This window comes from Podarcis erhardii, assembly GCF_964252035.2.
Source record: "Podarcis erhardii genome assembly, chromosome: 9".
In the NCBI taxonomy this organism is placed as follows: domain Eukaryota; kingdom Metazoa; phylum Chordata; class Lepidosauria; order Squamata; family Lacertidae; genus Podarcis; species Podarcis erhardii.
Genome location: NC_138512.1, coordinates 25,081,606 through 25,102,394, shown reverse-complemented (window position 1 = coordinate 25,102,394; position 20,789 = coordinate 25,081,606). Strand labels below are relative to the sequence as shown.

The window sequence follows — 20,789 nt, the reverse complement described above, 5'->3', positions numbered from 1 at the left end:
CTGAGGTGACCCCCTGGATTCATCACTCTCGTTTGAAGAAGTCTGAAGGCAGTTGGACGTGCAAAGGTGACCCCTCTAATCCTTTAAAACTAACTCTCTCCAAAAACCCCTGTATCTAGCCCTACCGGGAACGGGCTAGGTCACGGGCAACATTTGACGACCGGCCTGCTGCAGCCACAACCTGGAAGCTGGCTGACCTGCGCACGCCTGAAGCTTGAGGAGCGTCTGAACCAGCGACTGTGAACGGAAAGATTCTCTAATACAATTGATTGACTGCCCCCCCCCTTGTGGAACAATTATCAGAGATATTACTCATTGGGGATCCTCGGGATATATGTTTTGGTCTTGGTGGTTCCCCATTTCTGTCACTGGGGGAATTATATTGGGGCTAATAATTATTTGCTATCACAATAAGGTAATCTTTTGTGGAAGGAATGCATATACTAGACATCAACATGATTTTATTAATCCTGATCCCTTGGGAAGGGGAAGGGTCCTTGAATCTGACCAAATTGGCTAAATATGGATTCAGCCATGACCACAATATGTGGGTAGGTTTAGCTGAAATGGTAGCTAATGTTGCAAATAGGACCAATTGCCTTGTTTGCTCTCTTGGGCCAGATGATTCAGAGGGAGGTATGCCCTTATTACCGATACCATTAGATGCTATTGGTATGGTAAGCGAAATGCCACACCAAACTGAAATACAGAATTTCCCCGGATGGAACTCAACTAAACCATTACGAGTTATACCTGTACAAGGGGAATTCTGTGTACATAAATCATCAGATGCAGCTGATTCTCCCATGATAGGCTCTTCTCATTGTCACTATACTTGGGATTATAAGAAGAATAGTCATACCTGGGCACACGGTACTACCTATCGAACTCGGAATGCCTTGCCCTGTGCACCTCCTTTTATTCATGCATGGAAAGTGGTGTGGAACATAACTGTGACAGAAGAAGGCAATCTAACATACTGCACTGTGAACTCTCTACCCCTTTTGGTATTTCGCCTTCTGTATTCCCCGTACCAAAAACCTCAGACCCGATGGTTGTGGTGGATATGTGGAGAATGGGCATACAAGAAACTCCCTTCCAAATGGAGTGGGACTTGTTTCTTGGGTTGGGTATTACCACCAATGTGGATTATGCCCACTAGTTCGGCCAGGCGAACACGAAGGAATGCTGATATTTCTCATATAGCAGGAGGAAGTACCCAAAGTTGGAGCGGTACTGATGATTGGCCGCCAGAGCGCATTATAGCCTATTATGATCCTGCCTCCTGGAATCCTGGTGAGCTCATACAAGGGGCACGGGATCCTATTTATAATCTAAACAGAATAATTCGATTGCAAGCAGTAGTGGAACTTGTAACCAATGCAACGGCCCAGAGTTTGAGACTTATTGCACAACAGTTGGATGAAAGTAGAGCCGCCATTTTGCAGCTGAAAATGGGAATGGATTATGTACTTGCCAGGCAGGGAGGCCTATGTGGAGTCTTGAACTTGACAGGGAATGCCTGTTGCTTTAACATTTCTGATAATGGTGAGGCAATCCGTGTATTGGCCACAAAGATGGAGAATATAGCACATGTCCCAGTACAAACATGGGAAGGATGGGATATGGGATGGCTCACCAATTGGTTACCTAATGTCACAGGACTCAAAGGGATACTATTGTCTTGCTTGTTTTTCTTGACAGTAGTAGTATTGGTTTTATGTATGATGCCATGTATCATTTCATGTTTTAGAAGTACAATTAGCAAGATGGTTTCAAATGAAACTCTACCTCATATCATGGCCCTATACAGAGCTTTACCTCAGGAATATGATGAAGGTCAAGCTATCAAGGACACTTGGGATAAAGGTCCTTGAGCTTGAAAGGGGGGAATGAGGCATCTAATCATAAGCCTGCATTTTTATCAAAGCTTCTATATATTTCAATCAAGGCTTGTATTTAAAAATGAGCTTAAAAAAAGGATTTTCAAATGTTTCATGCCAGGCAAAAGACCAGCTGCCTAAAAGAACCTTGGCAAGATGTTTTTCCTCCTAAGACAAGAAGGGCCCCATTGATTTATAGCAGAAAAACAATTCTCAAAGTCATAAAAAGGGAAATTACATATGCTGCCCCAAGGTTGAGAAAACACCATTAGGAATGGGGAAAGATAATACCAATGTGCCTCCCAGTAAAATGAGCCAGATCTTCTTTCTAAGGTTAAAAGGCCAGGAGCTATGGGGAGAAACATTTAGCTGGAAAGAGAACATTTTTGGGGGAAGTCTCTTCTAAAGCTGTTTCTTAAACTGAGAGAGTTAAAAAAGGTTAAAATGTGTTAAATGTTGGAAAGGCAACTGGCTTGGCAGAAGAAGCAGCTTCTTCCTATTTTATTTTGAGGCTGGAGAGGAGGGGGAAAGGGGGAGGTGCAAACTTAAGAGGCTTCTTTTAAAAGCTGTGTTTTATTGAGTTCCTTCCTTTTCACTTTGAGAAGCTTTATTCTTTTAAGAGGCTACCTATGATAAATGTATGAAATGTATTAGCTTAAATATATTGGCTTAAATGTAATTATGCAAAGGATTTAAGGAATGCTAGATTCTTATTTCATATGGTTGTAAGAGTTGTATTTATCCTGAAATTAAGTCAGCCACCAGCCCCCCCCCCTGCCAGACAGAAGACGCCATCTAAGCAGTCTTGATATATAGTTGTCAGGCATTTTGTTTAGAAACATTAAATGAAGGAAATCTTTCAATGTTGATGTGAAACTCAAGATCCTTGACATCTGTTGAACATAAAATGTAAGATTAAACCATTTGTTTTAGAAGGCAATAGGGCAAGAAGGGCAAGAGGTGAGCTGGTAATTAAGATTCCATGTAAGATATATTATTACTTATTTGTCATTTATATATAGCTCTTTGTCTCCCATATAAGGGCAAGGAAGTGGGTGTATCTTTTGTGGGTGTATCTTTTGTGATTGGTTCTAGCAAACAGCCAATAGGAATTTCAACCAGGCTGATTGGACAGAGGCAGCCACAGGAGGAGCAAAGGGGGCTGGATTAAGGGAATATAAGTGCTGGCCAGAATGGCAGGAGGGCAGGCCAGAGCTTGGTAACCACGTACCACTGAGCCTCTTATTTATTTGTCTGACAAATAAATTACTATTTTAATTTCTCTATTGCTGCGTTGAATATTTCATTCCAGCTAAGCGTTAACCACAAGCAGGGTGCTACACATGTGGGCATGTACACACACAGTGCTTTTTTTTCCTAAAAAAATGTTTAGGGGTACTCTCATTTTGACTCAAAAAAATCACCATTTTATAGTTCAAATTGGGGGGAAATAAATAAACGGACAAAAGTACAAAGATTCACAAAAAGTTTAGGGGTATGCGTACCTCTGCATCCCCCCAGAAAAAAGCACTGTACACAGGTGTCTGATTATCTGTGCCTGTGGTCAGGTTATTTTATTTTGGAGGTGCAATGTACAGTGGTACCTCGGGTTACATACGCTTCAGGTTACAGAAACCTCTAACCCAGAAATAGTACCTCAGGTTAAGAACTTTGGTTCAGGGTGAGAACAGAAATCGTGCTCTGGCAGCGCGGCAGCAGCGGGAGGCCCCATTAGCTAAAGTGGTGCTTCAGGTTAAGAACAGTTTCAGGTTAAGGACGGCCCTCCGGAACGAATTAAGTACTTAACTAGAGGTACCACTGTACCACATATGCGTGAAACAGCTGGTTAAAAAACAAAAAGCATGTGTCCCTCCTGCCCTCACCAGCAGCCCACTGAGGAGCACGTTGACAACAGAAGTAGGGGACGTGGTGGTGGATCTCGCTCAGCAAAACATCACCATGCATGAAAAAAACCACCCACACAATGCACTTCAAAGTACCCAGTAGCATGTGATTTTATGTTGGATTTACCCACTTTCTGCTTTATCTATGGATTGGGAAAATCCTAAATAAATGGGGGTGGCGTGTGGACTCTCACTTGGATGAAGACAATGTTATGTGGTCAACATGCAAAACAGGCACATGTGGGATGCACTGAACCCACTAAATTTCTGTGTGTACACAGCCAAAATGACCCAGATTAGGCTACTGAAAGCTAAGAAGGAGTGGACTTTTGCATGAAGGAACTGTAAGCTCAGTTTGGTTCCGAGGCTGGAGACAAATTCCTATGCTCAGTGCTCAGAGGCACCCTGTTGTTTTAAATTCTAACTGCATGCCCTTTGCATGTGGTCTGGTTGGTAGACTGAAATACTTTATTGTCACTTGTACACTGTGTATACAGTGAGATTACACAGTGGGAGCTCAGAGCCACAGCGTATGAACACGCCGCCATCTTGGAACGGAATCTGATCTGCTGGGGTTCTAGTAAAAAACAAAGTAGATCAGGCAAGCCTCAAGCCTGCCACCCCTGCTCTGTTTATAGGTGAAATATACTCGGAGTCGAGAGTGGTTTCGTGCTCTTTATTCAGCTCATAGTGGTGAGGAGGAATGGAAGTTCCCCCATAATGTCTGCCTTATATACATTATTTACACAATGGGCCCCACGTGATTGGCTAATTCAGGGATTCTCCTGTAGGCCAATAAGGTTGCAGATTCCCTTCCACCTGGAGCTGGATTGGGTGGCTCCTGTGGACCAATCAGACTGCTGCATTCTGAATCCTATTCAACTCAGTACATAACAATAGGCATTCTCTATTTGAAGGGATGGCGAGTCCAAGTCCAGTTTAAAGAAACGCAAGAAGGAGCAGGGGGCTTGAAGTTGCTCATCAACTGTGCCTGGATAGCAGACTTTGCAGGCTTACAGCTCAGTCGTCCTCACTATGTTTCCATACATATAAATCACCCTCAGGGTCTCTTCCAAAGCTATGATTCTATGCAAATCTGTCATCTTTTGTGCGCTACCTTTTCAAATGATGCATTTCCTGCTTTCTATGCTGCATAAATCACCACACTTATATAAAAACAATAGCAATCGTATCAGTTCAAGGTAAACATTTGGGGTGCGTGGTTTGTTTTTTAACCAAAGGGAGATGTGCATCTCTAGCATGTGTATTATTGTACAATGTAATGGTTCATAACAATAGTTACTCATTGTGTAGAACCAGTGAAAATGTAGCACCCTGCTTGTGGTTAACGCTTAGCTGGAATGAAATATTCAACGCAGCAATAGAGAAATTAAAATAGTAATTTATTTGTCAGACAAATAAATAAGAGGCTCAGTGGTACGTGGTTACCAAGCTCTGGCCTGGCCTCCTGCCATTCTGGCCAGCACTTATATTCCCTTAATCCAGCCCCCTTTGCTCCTCCTGTGGCTGCCTCTGTCCAATCAGCCTGGTTGAAATTCCTATTGGCTGTTTGCTAGAACCAATCACAAAAGATACACCCACAAAAGATACACCCACTTCCTTGCCCTTATATGGGAGACAAAGAGCTATATATAAATGACAAATAAGTAATAATATATCTTACATGGAATCTTAATTACCAGCTCACCTCTTGCCCTTCTTGCCCTATTGCCTTATAAAACAAATGGTTTAATCTTACATTTTATGTTCAACAGATGTCAAGGATCTTGAGTTTCACATCAACATTGAAAGATTTCCTTCATTTAATGTTTCTAAACAAAATGCCTGACAACTATATATCAAGACTGCCCGGATGGCGTCTTCTGTCTGGCAAGGGGGGGGCTGGTGGCTGACTTAATTTCAGGATAAATACAACTCTTACAACCATATGAAATAAGAATCTAGCATTCCTTAAATCCTTTGCATAATTACATTTAAGCCAATATATTTAAGCTAATATATTTCATACATTTATCATAGGTAGCCTCTTAAAAGAATAAAGCTTCTCAAAGTGAAAAGGAAGGAACTCAATAAAACACAGCTTTTAAAAGAAGCCTCTTCAGTTTGCACCTCCCCCTTTCCCCCTCCTCTCCAGCCTCAAAATAAAATAGGAAGAAGCTGCTTCTTCTGCCAAGCCAGTTGCCTTTCCAACATTTAACACATTTTAACCTTTTTTAACTCTCTCAGTTTAAGAAACAGCTTTAGAAGAGACTTCCCCAAAAATGCTCTCTTTCTTTCTAGCTAAATGTTTTTCCTTCCATTTGCTCCTGGCCTTTCAACCTTAGAAAGAAGATCTGGCTCATTTTACTGGGAGGCACATTAGTATTATCTTTCCCCATTCCTAATGGTGTTTTCTCAGCCTTGGGGCAGCATATGTAATTCTCCCTTTTTATGACTTTGAGAATTGTTTTTCTACTATAAATCAATGGGGCCCTTCTTGTGTTAGGAGGAAAAACATCTTGCCAAGGTTCTTTTAGGCAGCTGGTCTTTTGCCTGGCATGAAACATTTGAAAATCCTTTTTTTAAGCTCATTTTTAAATACAAGCCTTGATTGAAATATATAGAAGCTTTGATAAACATGCAGGCTTATGATTAGATGCCTCATTCCCCCCTTTCAAGCTCAAGGACCTTCATCCCAAGTGTCCTTGATAGCTTGACCTTCATCATATTCCTGAGGTAAAGCTCTGTATAGGGCCATGATATGAGGTAGAGTTTCATTTGAAACCATCTTGCTAATTGTACTTCTAAAACATGAAATGATACATGGCATCATACATAAAACCAATACTACTACTGTCAAGAAAAACAAGCAAGACAATAGTATCCCTTTGAGTCCTGTGACATTAGGTAACCAATTGGTGAGCCATCCCATATCCCATCCTTCCCATGTTTGTACTGGGACATGTGCTATATTCTCCATCTTTGTGGCCAACACACGGATTGCCTCACCATTATCAGAAATGTTAAAGCAACAGGCATTCCCTGTCATGTTCAAGACTCCACATAGGCCTCCCTGCCTGGCAAGTACATAATCCATTCCCATTTTCAGCTGCAAAATGGCGGCTCTACTTTCATCCAACTGTTGTGCAATAAGTCTCAAACTCTGGGCCGTTGCATTGGTTACAAGTTCCACTACTGCTTGCAATCGAATTATTCTGTTTAGATTATAAATAGGATCCCGTGCCCCTTGTATGAGCTCACCAGGATTCCAGGAGGCAGGATCATAATAGGCTATAATGCGCTCTGGCGGCCAATCATCAGTACCGCTCCAACTTTGGGTACTTCCTCCTGCTATATGAGAAATATCAGCATTCCTTCGTGTTCGCCTGGCCGAACTAGTGGGCATAATCCACATTGGTGGTAATACCCAACCCAAGAAACAAGTCCCACTCCATTTGGAAGGGAGTTTCTTGTATGCCCATTCTCCACATATCCACCACAACCATCGGGTCTGAGGTTTTTGGTACGGGGAATACAGAAGGCGAAATACCAAAAGGGGTAGAGAGTTCACAGTGCAGTATGTTAGATTGCCTTCTTCTGTCACAGTTATGTTCCACACCACTTTCCATGCGTGAATAAAAGGAGGTGCACAGGGCAAGGCATTCCGAGTTCGATAGGTAGTACCGTGTGCCCAGGTATGACTATTCTTCTTATAATCCCAAGTATAGTGACAATGAGAAGAGCCTATCATGGGAGAATCAGCTGCATCTGATGATTTATGTACACAGAATTCCCCTTGTACAGGTATAACTCGTAATGGTTTAGTTGAGTTCCATCCGGGGAAATTCTGTATTTCAGTTTGGTGTGGCATTTCGCTTACCATACCAATAGCATCTAATGGTATCGGTAATAAGGGCATACCTCCCTCTGAATCATCTGGCCCAAGAGAGCAAACAAGGCAATTGGTCCTATTTGCAACATTAGCTACCATTTCAGCTAAACCTACCCACATATTGTGGTCATGGCTGAATCCATATTTAGCCAATTTGGTCAGATTCAAGGACCCTTCCCCTTCCCAAGGGATCAGGATTAATAAAATCATGTTGATGTCTATTATATGCATTCCTTCCACAAAAGATTACCTTATTGTGATAGCAAATAATTATTAGCCCCAATATAATTCCCCCAGTGACAGAAATGGGGAACCACCAAGACCAAAACATATATCCCGAGGATCCCCAATGAGTAATATCTCTGATAATTGTTCCACAAGGGGGGGGGCAGTCAATCAATTGTATTAGAGAATCTTTCCGTTCACAGTCGCTGGTTCAGACGCTCCTCAAGCTTCAGGCGTGCGCAGGTCAGCCAGCTTCCAGGTTGTGGCTGCAGCAGGCCGGTCGTCAAATGTTGCCCGTGACCTAGCCCGTTCCCGGTAGGGCTAGATACAGGGGTTTTTGGAGAGAGTTAGTTTTAAAGGATTAGAGGGGTCACCTTTGCACGTCCAACTGCCTTCAGACTTCTTCAAACGAGAGTGATGAATCCAGGGGGTCACCTCAGCTACCTTCACCGCTGTTGGAGTAGAGAGCAAGACGGTGTAAGGTCCACGCCACTTAGGTGCAAGTGGATCGCGTTTCCACTCTTTCACCCATACGCTATCGCCAGCCTGGAACTGATGAATCGGCTCGGCAATGCTGCACGGCGTGCGCTCGAGGGCCCACCTGTTAAGAGAAACAAAAACACGGGAGAGAGATTGCACTTGTTCCTGTGTCACATGGTCTCCTATTTGTTTAAGGTCAGCTGGAATATCCTGAACAAAGGAGGGCGGTCTCCCATACAGGAGCTCAAAAGGTGACAACTTAAGTCTTTTTGTGGGTGCACACCGAACACGAAACAGTGTTATGGGTAACACATCTACCCTTCTGAGACTTTAGACATATTAGTGGGCTTCTGGCATGCCCTGCGGATACCTTGCACAAGTGTCTGGCGGTAGGTGGTAAGTCTGGCCAGGTGAATTGCATTGTTTGGATCCCAATTAGGATCTTCCAAGGGAAAGTTATCTTGGAGATGACGGTCAATATTATAAATATTTCCCCCTCTGGCCTGCTCACGCAAATATATCTGTGCCTTTTCAATTATGTCTCTCCTTTCCTCAGTGGTGAACAGAGTATTTAGGAGCTGGCGACAATCTGTCCAAGTAGGGCTATGAGTATTTACTATTGAAGTCACCAAGTCCATCATAGCCTGAGGTTTTTCTGCAAAAGATGGGGTGTGTGTTTTCCAATTCATCAGATCTGTAGTTGTGAATGGAATATATTGCAGGGTCGAAGTTCGAGGTGGCCGTGGTCCGGGTTGCCCATTAACCAGCGCAGGCTCCTCAAGTGCATCAAATACTCTTCTAAGAGGGGCTACTACGTGATCTTTCTCTTCACTTTGCTCTAGGGGCCTCAAATCATAGGGGATGGTATCTGTCGCAAGGCGTTCTTTTAGCAGCTTTATACGCCTGGCTGTATTGCTTGCTGACCGAGCAAGGTCTCCCTGTAACTTCTGTAACATTTCTCTGGGACTTGGATGTACAGGGGTTTGGGGTGGGCAATCAGTTGTTCCACTAAAGGAGACTGTAGATGGAGGTCTATTAGGAGTCACAGGTGGAATAACCAGTTCTGCTTGGGCTTTATTATAGGACTCCAATGCCTCCTGAAGATATTTATCATAATCTATCAAGGAATCAAGCTCTGTGACTCCACTCCCATTATTCATTCCAGTTTCTTGCCTTGGGGTTACAACTGGTGGAGTGTTTGGATTAAGCTCCCTTCGATGTGGAGCATAGGGTGGAGGTGGAAGCACCTCTTCCTCTGGCCCCTCAAAAATGGGTTTGAGTTTATTTGGCAAGATTCCTTTCCTAGCTTCGGCTTTTACAGCCAATAATTTGCATCGTTTGACTTTGCATTCCCTTATCCATGGAGGATTTTTATTTAATGTGCTCAGCCAGGAATCTATATATGGAAATTGTTCTGGGCACCCTCCAGTTTCTTTGGTGATATCAGTCCAAAGTTTGCTTACTAAATTTATATCAAAGGTTCCCTGGGATGGCCATCCAGTAATTTGTTTTGGCCATTCTAGTTCACATAACGTTCTCAAGCGCTCTGGCGTCATTTTGACTCCATATGCCCCTGAGAAGGCTTTCTTAAAATTATTTAACATACACTCAAGAGGTGTATTTTCCCCCTTTGAACCCCCAACTCCCATTGTATGGCCCTGTGAAGTATCCACTCAGTCACTCACAGACGCGCTTCGTGGGTTTCCTTGCCTAGTGAAGTCGCCTTACTAGGAACCGAAGTACTGCCCACTCCACACTCGGGTCAGCTACAGATTGCTCTGTACTTTCTCACACATACAATGCGCTGGATACTTCACCACACTCTACCTCCCAATCCTTCCCTTTCCCTACACCAGATCACCATCTGATGTACCCAACCACCTAGCGTACTCAGTTTCCCCTTACTGAGACGCAGAAGTTTGATCAAGACTTCTCTTCCTCCCAATTAATTGGAGGGCCAAAAATCCCTTTGTGCACTTACCCTTGGTTGGTTCCCTGTTTCCCCCGGTCCGTCGCCGCCAGTGAGCAGGGTATCAGACAGACGAGTCTTCTGCGTTCCCCCTGGAAAAAAATTACCAGTGCGCGCTTTGGGTAAGCAGTTGTCCTCTCTCTTGTACCCTGCCCAGTAGGGCGAAGGGGCTGCGTTCCAGCAGACCACTTATCCGAGTCACGGCACCATAAAATGTAGCACCCTGCTTGTGGTTAACGCTTAGCTGGAATGAAATATTCAACGCAGCAATAGAGAAATTAAAATAGTAATTTATTTGTCAGACAAATAAATAAGAGGCTCAGTGGTACGTGGTTACCAAGCTCTGGCCTGGCCTCCTGCCATTCTGGCCAGCACTTATATTCCCTTAATCCAGCCCCCTTTGCTCCTCCTGTGGCTGCCTCTGTCCAATCAGCCTGGTTGAAATTCCTATTGGCTGTTTGCTAGAACCAATCACAAAAGATACACCCACAAAAGATACACCCACTTCCTTGCCCTTATATGGGAGACAAAGAGCTATATATAAATGACAAATAAGTAATAATATATCTTACATGGAATCTTAATTACCAGCTCACCTCTTGCCCTTCTTGCCCTATTGCCTTATAAAACAAATGGTTTAATCTTACATTTTATGTTCAACAGATGTCAAGGATCTTGAGTTTCACATCAACATTGAAAGATTTCCTTCATTTAATGTTTCTAAACAAAATGCCTGACAACTATATATCAAGACTGCCCGGATGGCGTCTTCTGTCTGGCAAGGGGGGGGCTGGTGGCTGACTTAATTTCAGGATAAATACAACTCTTACAACCATATGAAATAAGAATCTAGCATTCCTTAAATCCTTTGCATAATTACATTTAAGCCAATATATTTAAGCTAATATATTTCATACATTTATCATAGGTAGCCTCTTAAAAGAATAAAGCTTCTCAAAGTGAAAAGGAAGGAACTCAATAAAACACAGCTTTTAAAAGAAGCCTCTTCAGTTTGCACCTCCCCCTTTCCCCCTCCTCTCCAGCCTCAAAATAAAATAGGAAGAAGCTGCTTCTTCTGCCAAGCCAGTTGCCTTTCCAACATTTAACACATTTTAACCTTTTTTAACTCTCTCAGTTTAAGAAACAGCTTTAGAAGAGACTTCCCCAAAAATGCTCTCTTTCTTTCTAGCTAAATGTTTTTCCTTCCATTTGCTCCTGGCCTTTCAACCTTAGAAAGAAGATCTGGCTCATTTTACTGGGAGGCACATTAGTATTATCTTTCCCCATTCCTAATGGTGTTTTCTCAGCCTTGGGGCAGCATATGTAATTCTCCCTTTTTATGACTTTGAGAATTGTTTTTCTACTATAAATCAATGGGGCCCTTCTTGTGTTAGGAGGAAAAACATCTTGCCAAGGTTCTTTTAGGCAGCTGGTCTTTTGCCTGGCATGAAACATTTGAAAATCCTTTTTTTAAGCTCATTTTTAAATACAAGCCTTGATTGAAATATATAGAAGCTTTGATAAACATGCAGGCTTATGATTAGATGCCTCAAATTGACCAGAAACATTGGAAAAAAAACCACCTGATCTGAAATGAGGGGCTGCTTGTCCATCGCTGCCCCCGGGAATTTCATCCTTGAAGGACATCTGACATGTGTGGTTAATCAAATGTTTTGGTAAGCGGAAATGTTAGGCAATTTCTGGAAAGCTATAGCTTGTTTATTATACAGTCCATGTGAATTACAGTACAGCATGTGGATGATGAGTTATGCTCTCCTCAAGAGCTGAATTACTGGAACAAAGACTATACAAATGATTACGGTATTCCAGAAAGGGAGATCTAAGCTGTTCAGGCAGGTGATCTGTGACTGTCCAAAGCTAGCTATACGTTCTCATGAGTGTGATAAGTAAAGGATATACAAAATTAGCTGTACAAAACCAATTTTGTCTGTTCTGCTCTGCTTTGGGCTGGGCTGGGCTGTCAATTTAAATGGGCCGTGTCGAATATTAAACATCCCCCAGGCATTTTATGAGTCATGCTGTTGGCATATGCATGATCTGGTGCTGTTATTAAAGCGTTAGTTAAAAACCACTTAACGCTTCAGAATGCTTATGATCCTTATGAGTTGACTCAGGGTAGATGAATCAGGGAGCATCTCCTTTGGTGGTTTGGATGCAGCGCAAGAATGAATTCTTGCCGAGAATGGTTTCTGTAAGCAATGGGTACGCCATATATATTGATGTAAAGAATCAGGGGTATCGAACAGGGAACCATAACTGAAAGCAGCTACCAGCTCAGTGTGATGCAAAGGACCAATATGATTCTTCCTAGTCCTGTAAAGATCTTTGGGAATACAAGGGATCTGTGTGAATGGCATTGTGGCCGTTGGCTTCACACACTGACCCCAATTCTTTGTAAGGTTGAAAAGATGCCTTCTGGGATAGTTTGAGACCCATGTTGGGCAAGATTTGTGCATTGCAAGGGGTTGGACGACATGACGTTTGTGGTCCCTTCCAACTCTCCAATTCTATGATTCTATCTCAGTGTATTTGGAAATCCATTTCCCTTTTCCCTTTCAATTTCCCCACCCTGCCATTGGTATATATTCCACTTTCTCAAATTATAAAGTAAGACTTGACTGGGGCTTAAAATTTCTCACTACCTAGGGAAGATGTCCAGCCAAAATATTTTTTCAAGTCCTACTGATTCTCAGCAGGAGGGATTTAAAAACATTCTTAAATCTACAACTGAGAACGATGTGGATTTAAAAAGTGCTGTGCTGATAGGATTGTGCCCGTACTTTCAAATGCAACAAATTTAGGCTTTACACAAGTTCTTCCTCCATCTGGAAGACTTCTGCTTGGATACAGGCCCCCATCTTGTCAAAATGTATAATATCTGGAGACAAAAAAGCTTGATAGAGAAATGAAGAATAGTTGCATGTTTGTTCATCAGGTGACGGTAATTTGCATAGTACCAGTGGTGTCCAAGCTTTTTTCAAAGAGGGCCAGATTTGATGACATGAAGGGCCGTAAGGGCTGACCAAAGGGCCAACCAAAGTTGTTGACCTTTTTTAGGGTTGTTGAGCTTTTTTTTAGGATTGAGGTTTTTTTAGGATTTATCCCAGGAAATTAACTGCCGTGATGGCCGGACTAAACTGACCCAAAGGCAGGATTAGGCCCCCAAAACGGACTTTGGACATACCTGATTCTCATCCAGTCCTGGGAGTATCAGAATCTCTTAGCCTGACATTTCAGAATTCTTCCAAGAAGTCTGACTTAATAACATAGAATGAGCCAGTATCAAAGCTGAGATAGCTCAGTTGGTTAACCATTAGAGTGTGGTGCTGATAACTCCAAGGTTGCAGGTTCAATCCCAGCTGCATATTCCTGGGTTGGACTAGATGATCCTCAGGGTCCCTTTCAACTCTATGATTCTATGACTCAGACAATGAAACTTCTATGACTCCTGCTAGTTTCTATAACTGAAACAGACATGAAGTTTTGTGGGAAAGTGTTGCATGTTCTCCACTACTATCAATCTTGGTGGCTTAAAGACCACCTCCCATGTAGCACAAGGGTGGTCCCCTGCCCCAAGTCATGTGAGAAGGTATTATATATGTACTGACTGATTTTAAAGGACTATTTTATGTACAGGGTTTGCAGAAGTGCCAAAGTCACAAAAATAAATTTGATTTTTATTTTTTGCTCTGGTTGGGATTACATTGATTTTTTAAAAAATAAAATAAAATGGGTCAAACAGATTTTTATAATCTCAGAGGCAGTCAGCTGTTTTGTTAGCCACACGGCTGGCATATTCACAATATGGAGCTACTCCAAATGAGTCTCTCAGCAATTCAAACATTAGTCAAGATCCATTTAATGCTGCTGATTGTTTATGATCCTTCTAGCTGGAGCCAGCTGCATCAGAGCACATCTTTTTTTTGTGTGTGGTATGGGATGCAGTAGAAGAATAACAGGAACTGTTCTACACTCATAAACTATGAAACAAACCCCACCCCCAATGATCAGCTTTGTATACTCCTATCTTCCCATAATACATTTTTAGACACTCAAGAAATTTGTAGGAATATAGCCTGGTGTTTAAAAATGTGGAAAGGGGCCTTCTGTTTCCATTCCGATAACAAGATTGGGGCTAAAGATTATACTGATTTATAATCCTCTCTTGAAAGCTATACAGTGTTACCTCGGGTTACATACGCTTCAGGTTACAGACTCTGCTAACCCAGAAATATTACCTCGGGTTAAGAGCTTTGCTTCAGGATGAGAACAGAAATCGTGCTCCCGCGGCACGGCAGCAGCAGGAGACCCCATTAGCTAAAGTGGTGCTTCAGGTTAAGAACAGTTTCAGTTTAAGAACGGACCTCCAGAACGAATTAAGTACTTAACCTGAGGTACCACTGTATGTAGAAAGAGATATAAGGGGCACGACTTATCTCAAAACATGTTCTACTTCCTGGTATAGAATAATGAAAGTATGAAGGGATGTTGGCTTGGCGGCCCTCTAGCGTTTTTCAAGCTTGGGTCCCCAGATTGTGTTGGACTAAACTCCCATCATCCCACCATTGGCCATGATTGCTGGGGATGATGGGAGTTGCAGTTCAACCCCCAAGGTTGAAGAAAACTTTTGGAAGAGTCTCAGCTCAGTCCAGGATGCAACTACAACATCCTACAGAGTGGTGCATCTGACAGAAGTGCTTGAGTCCTCAAACGCTTATGGACAATAAATTTATTTTAGGCGTGGCAAGGCTCTGATTCAAATCCCACTCGGCCACAAAGCCCTCTAGTACTGCAATTCTAATCATGCCTACTCTGAAATAAGCTCAACAAGTGTACATTGTGTATAGGTTTGCAGCTTTAGAGCCAAATCGCTGTTTCTCAAGACTAACGAACTTCACTGGGCTGTTGTCAGGATAAAATGCTGGTGTTGGGATCATGTATGCTACCTGGAGCTCTTTAGATATAAAGTAATAAGTGAATATGGGACGCGGGTGGCACTGTGGGTTAAACCACAGAACCTAGGACTTGCCGATCAGTCGGTCATGACTGGACCTAATGGTCAGGGGTCCTTTTACCCTTTACCTTTACCTTAATAAATGAATGTTGCTGGGGGTGACCTAAAATTCAGAGATATTAAGTAAGAATATTTGCTCACATTAAGAAAATCACAAAATCCTGAGTGCCTTTTGATTATTACAAATTAGGAGAGAGTTGATTTTCTCTCCTTGTAATAGTGGTTAAAAAAGGTAGCTAAATAGAAAAATAGACAACTTACTGTCAAATAATGATACAATAAGCTCTGGGAAACATTATCCATGGATGAGTTTTTTTAAAATCAACTGACAGCCAATCCAATATTCAATGATGATTTATATAAAAAAAATTGTTGCTGGTATCTAAATGGCTTATTGTTGATGAAAAATGCCACACAGATGTTATTGATTTCAAGACGTGTATTTGTTACTGGGCTTTTAAAAATATGTGTACTCAAACAGGTATTTTTGTGCTGTTTGCTCTTATGCCTTATTGATCCACCTTCCCCAATGTTTGTTTATTGCTTTATATACTGTTATTTCAAAGTCGGTCTCACGTCAGCTTTCAGAAAAAGACTGTAGTTGAAAATGTAAAGACATTTCAAAAGAAAGTTGCACAAAGGTTCATACATATATCTATCAGATTTATTAATTTCTTACATTTGTAGTCTTCTACAAATGGTGCTTGGAGAAATATACAAATTAATAGCACAATAAAATATTGAATAATTAAAAATCAATATAACGCAAATTTTAAAAAGGCCCCCCCCTGCCACCTTGCTCCTTCTTTGGTTGCATAAGCTAAAGGGGCTTTGCAAACTTCTGGTTCAGTTGCATACATCTAAAATGCATTTTTCTTCTTATTGCACTGCACTCCCGAGAGCCATATGCCATTGTCCTTCCCCTCCACCCCCCCCCAAAATATTCATTTGCCATCCTGACCTGATATTATGCAGGCACAGCATCATTAAAAAAGCAGAATCCATTCCCCTTGCTGTTCACTTGCTACAATGTCAGCGTTGCAAGCCAGGCTGAGGATAATTCCCAAAGTAAGTCAGCAAGAAGCCATTTCTCCTGCGTGAAATGCTTCTGCTCTGACGTAAAACATAAAATAAGACTGCAAACCCCCGAGGCCAGGATTAAATTTAAAAATAACTCTGGGTGTCTGAAAACTCCTTCCGTGCCCTATTTCTCATTTCGGTTTTCCAGTTTATACCGGGCATGACTCAGTACCGTCTGATGCATGAATAATGCATGCTTTCAGGAGCTCGATTTGTAAATTGCCACATATATATTCATTTATGGTCTTTAAATGAACCTGGATGGTCGTACCTGCATGCAGGAGGGTTGGCAAATATAGAATACAGGAGAAATAAATTCTGAGTCCAATTGTGTTTTGCTGACATACTAGCACGGAGTGGTATTTTATACTTCTCATCCCATGGTGATGAAGGTCATATCACAGATTTGAAACTTCTATTTGCTTCTATCTTACATAAACTGTTGATGATGTCTCCTGCTAGTTTTAAAAGTTTTGACCTCAACTGCTTTGGATTTGGGGACATATGTGGCTCTTAGCTGTAAGTGTAGAACATCATTGTTTTGAGCCAAGGCCCACCTTGCCTTTTATATATTTTAGTTCTCTGCATGAGTCAGATAAACAGATTTGGAAAGGTTTACAACTGGCACATCCAAGAGTGTTTGGATTTGATACCCCGCTTTATCACTACCCGAAGGAGTCTCAAAGCGGCTAACATTCTCCTTTGCCTTCCTCCCCCACAACAAACACTCTGTGAGGTGAGTGGGGCTGAGAGACTTCAGAGAAGTGTGACTGGCCCAAGGTCACCCAGCAGCTGCATGTGGAGGAGCAGAGATGCGAACCCGGTTCCGCAGATTACGAGTCTACCGCTCTTAACCACTACACCACACTGGTTGGCGGCATCTCCCTGTTGACCTAGCCCTGATCTAGCCACTGTGATCCACGTGATGGTCACCTCCAGGCTTTATTATTGCAACTCACTCTACATGGGGCTGCCCTTGAGACTGACCCAGAAACTCCAGCGGGTGCAGAATGCCGCAGCAAGACTCCTTGTGGGGTCCTCACCACGGGATCACATTCGCCCAGTGCTATACCAGCTGCACTGGCTCCCGGTGGAGTACAGGATCAGGCTGGTTTTAACCTTTAAAGCCCTTTGTGGCCTAGGATCGCTGTACCTACTGGACCGCCTCTCCTGGTATGTCGCACGGAGGACCTTACGTTCTTCAAACAAAAACATCTTGGAGATCCTGGGCCACAGGGAGGTTAGGCTGGCCTCAACCAGAGCCAAGGCTTTTTCGGCCGTGGCCCCAATCTGGTGGAACGCTCTGTCACAAGAGACTAGGGCCCTGCGGGACTTGACATCTTTCCGCAGGGCCTGCAAGACAGAGCTGTTCCTCCAAGGCACAGTCTGACCCCCCTCTCTCCTTTAGTAATCCTCATAGAACTCTAGCCCAATGGTTGCCATTAATTTGATTCTGAATTGATTTAATAATGTATTTCAATTAATTGACTGGGATTTTATGTAAACTGTGCTATTTTTACTGTTGTTAGCCACTCTGAGCCCAGCTTTGGCTAGGGAGGGCAGGATATAAATAATTTATTATTATTATTATTATTATTATTATTATTATTATTATTATTATTAAGTTCATGCTGAGTGGCAAACCTAGGTTTCCTGCCTCATAAGGGGGTTGTTCACAGGAGCTGCCTCTACAAGTGTACAGAAGGAGAGCTTCTCGGCAAGTGTGATCCCACACCTCACACCTGCACAGCTCAGCTCAGCTGCTTTGAGTCGGAGAGCAATGCTTCCAGACAGGCCAAAGCACATTTCTTTTTACAAATAGAGCCATTTTTAGAAAATGAGTGGAAATGTAGCAAGTTATTTTGAAAGCAGGAGACAGTTGGTTTAGATGTGTGGGTGAAATTGATCTTCCCTGTATTTTAAATACACTTGGGTGTGTACACAGCATGTGTCAGTACGTTTCCGAGCACAATTCAAAGTGTTGAATTTAAATCCCTAAATGGCCTCGGCCCAGTATACCTGAAGGAACATCTCCACCCCCATTGTTCAGCCCAGACACTTCTGGCGGTTCCCTCCCTAAGAGAAGAGAGGTTACAGGGAACCAGGCAGAGGGCCTTCTCGGTGGTGGCGCCCTCCCTGTGGAACGCCTTCCCATCAGATGTCAAGGAAATAAACAACCATCTGACTTTTAGAAGACATCTGAAGGCAGCCCTGTTTAGGGAAGTTTTTAATGTTTGATGCTTTATTGTGTTTTTAATATTCTGTTGGGAGTTGCCCAGAGTGGCTGGGGAAACCCAGCCAGATGGGCGGGGTATAAATATGTTGTTGTTGTTGTTGTTGTTGTTGTTGTTGTTGTTGTTGTTGTTGTTGTTGTTGTTGTTAGATACTTGGGTGTCAGAAGCCCTTGCTGATCTATGGCAGATCACCGACTCAGAGATCCTCATCTAACTTCTTACAATTGCTCTAAGCTTATCATAATACCAGGGTGGGGTGATGGTGGAATGGAGAAAAACCACCAGAGTGGGGACACAGAGAGCTCCATGGGCCAGGCTTCTAATCTGAGGGAATGATGTTACCTGGAAAACAAATTCCTTTCAGCTCTCTCCCCCTACCCCCGCCAAATCAACTTTAACAGTGCCTAGCACAAAAGCCCCTGGACCTATTTGACTGCAATTTGGCTGGTTTCTAGCCCAGGAGTACCTCTTGTGCCTGCCAATATGGATTTCTTTCATATTTGAACTATAAAATCCTGAATAATGAAACATTGATAGAATGGGTCTTTTTGTGTGTGTGTTTCAGATGCAAGCTGTGAATTTTATTGCTAGCCTTTCTGGAATTTGGTAGTGGTTTTCTAATGATATACATTACTGGTAGCACTACCTTTACAGTCTTCCCCAAAGAAACCAAGAAGAAATAGATGTGTATCAGGTGTGCCAACCCTAGGGGGCCGAAATGTCTTTGGGCCCCCTTGATACTTGTTGCAATACTTGGGGGGGGGGCTTTTGTGCGTTGCATGCGAGCAACATCACTTTTTGCCAAAGTGAAGCTCCGTGCTTAATTTTCTCCTGCTAAAATCAATTACACTTAAATGTGCTTAGCTTGGGTTGAATTATGTCATTTTAGTAAACTTTCTGGGCTGCCTTTCTTTGGTGTCCTGTGCCTGGCAAAGTAACAGATTAATAAGTGGCTAGGCTGGTCCAGCTACCTCCTGGCTGCCTTGTGCAAAGTAAAAAATAAATAAATCCTGACATCGTGCTACCCTACAGAATTTGTGTGTCGCTCAGTGCAAAGCTTAGGCAACTGCTGTATTCAAATTTAGGAGAAACTGGGCCTTTAAAAGAACATTTTTGTAGCCCCCAACTTGAGGACCCGCATCATTGCAACAAATTAACCCAATGGCTTTGTACTGCTTTGTTTCACCTTAACATGGGGGGAAAGTTGAGCTGCTTTCTGATATTGAGCTACAGAGTTTTCGGGAAACAGAGCTCTCACCCAATCCCTGCCCTCACTGCAGTCCAGTATGTAGCTTAACACAGTGCTGGACACATCTACAGGGCCATTTTTTGCTTCTGCTGAAATTGAATGGAGCTGCACCGGAATAAGAGACGGCAAACACCCTAGAATTAGCCATCATGCTCATGCTCAGCTGATGCCACAGATGGCCTTTCGAGCTTTGAACCACACCACTGATTGCTTAATGGAAATGGAGCAATAGATTAACATGAACAAACCTTATGTAAAGCTAAGCTAAATATTGACTGAAATTGAAAGAAATTGGTGGAGTGGTTTAGACGTCTAAGGAGAGCCAGATAGTTCTGGAAGTGGACATATAATGCATAAACCCAGTATTTCCCTCCCTCCACCCCACATTAAACTTGTCAGAAGTTCTCTGTGTTTGATTTTATGTCTAGTATCCTTCTGATTTTATATGAAATAGTTGCCGACTGCTGTAAATCCTTGGGGCAGGATGGTCTATAAATAAAACTAAGATTGCAATCTTAGGCATAATTACCAGGAAGTAAGTCATGCTGATCCTTATTTCTGTATAAATATATAACAAGTACATATTTCCCAATATAGGATGATGCATTAATGCTTCTCCAGTGGTACCTTGGTTTTAGAACAGCTTAGTTTATGAACAACTTGGAAATAGAACGCTGCAAACCCAGAAGATGTTCCGGTTTGTGAACTTTGCCTTGGAAGCAGAAGGTGTTCCTGTTGAAGGTGTTCCATTTGTAATTTGAGTTTCCTTCTCTAATCAGAGGCTTCCTGTTGAGTCTGTCGGCTGTTGAGTCCTGAGCATCCATGCAACACAGAGGTG

The 20,789-nt window shown here is 42.6% G+C and overlaps 1 long non-coding RNA gene across 2 annotated transcripts in view; it reads right to left on the bottom strand.

Annotated features, from left to right (window-relative positions):
• Positions 1 to 20,789, bottom strand: part of LOC309349691 — a 76,980-nt gene that overhangs the window by 28,341 nt on the left and 27,850 nt on the right. The window contains exon 3 of one of the 2 annotated variants that reach the window (XR_014160087.1): positions 7,919 to 8,505. The exons of the other annotated variant lie outside the window; for it this stretch is intronic. This is a non-coding gene — a long non-coding RNA (uncharacterized lncRNA). Of the gene's footprint in view, positions 1 to 7,918; positions 8,506 to 20,789 lie in introns of those variants that run through there. 2 annotated transcript variants of the gene reach the window in all.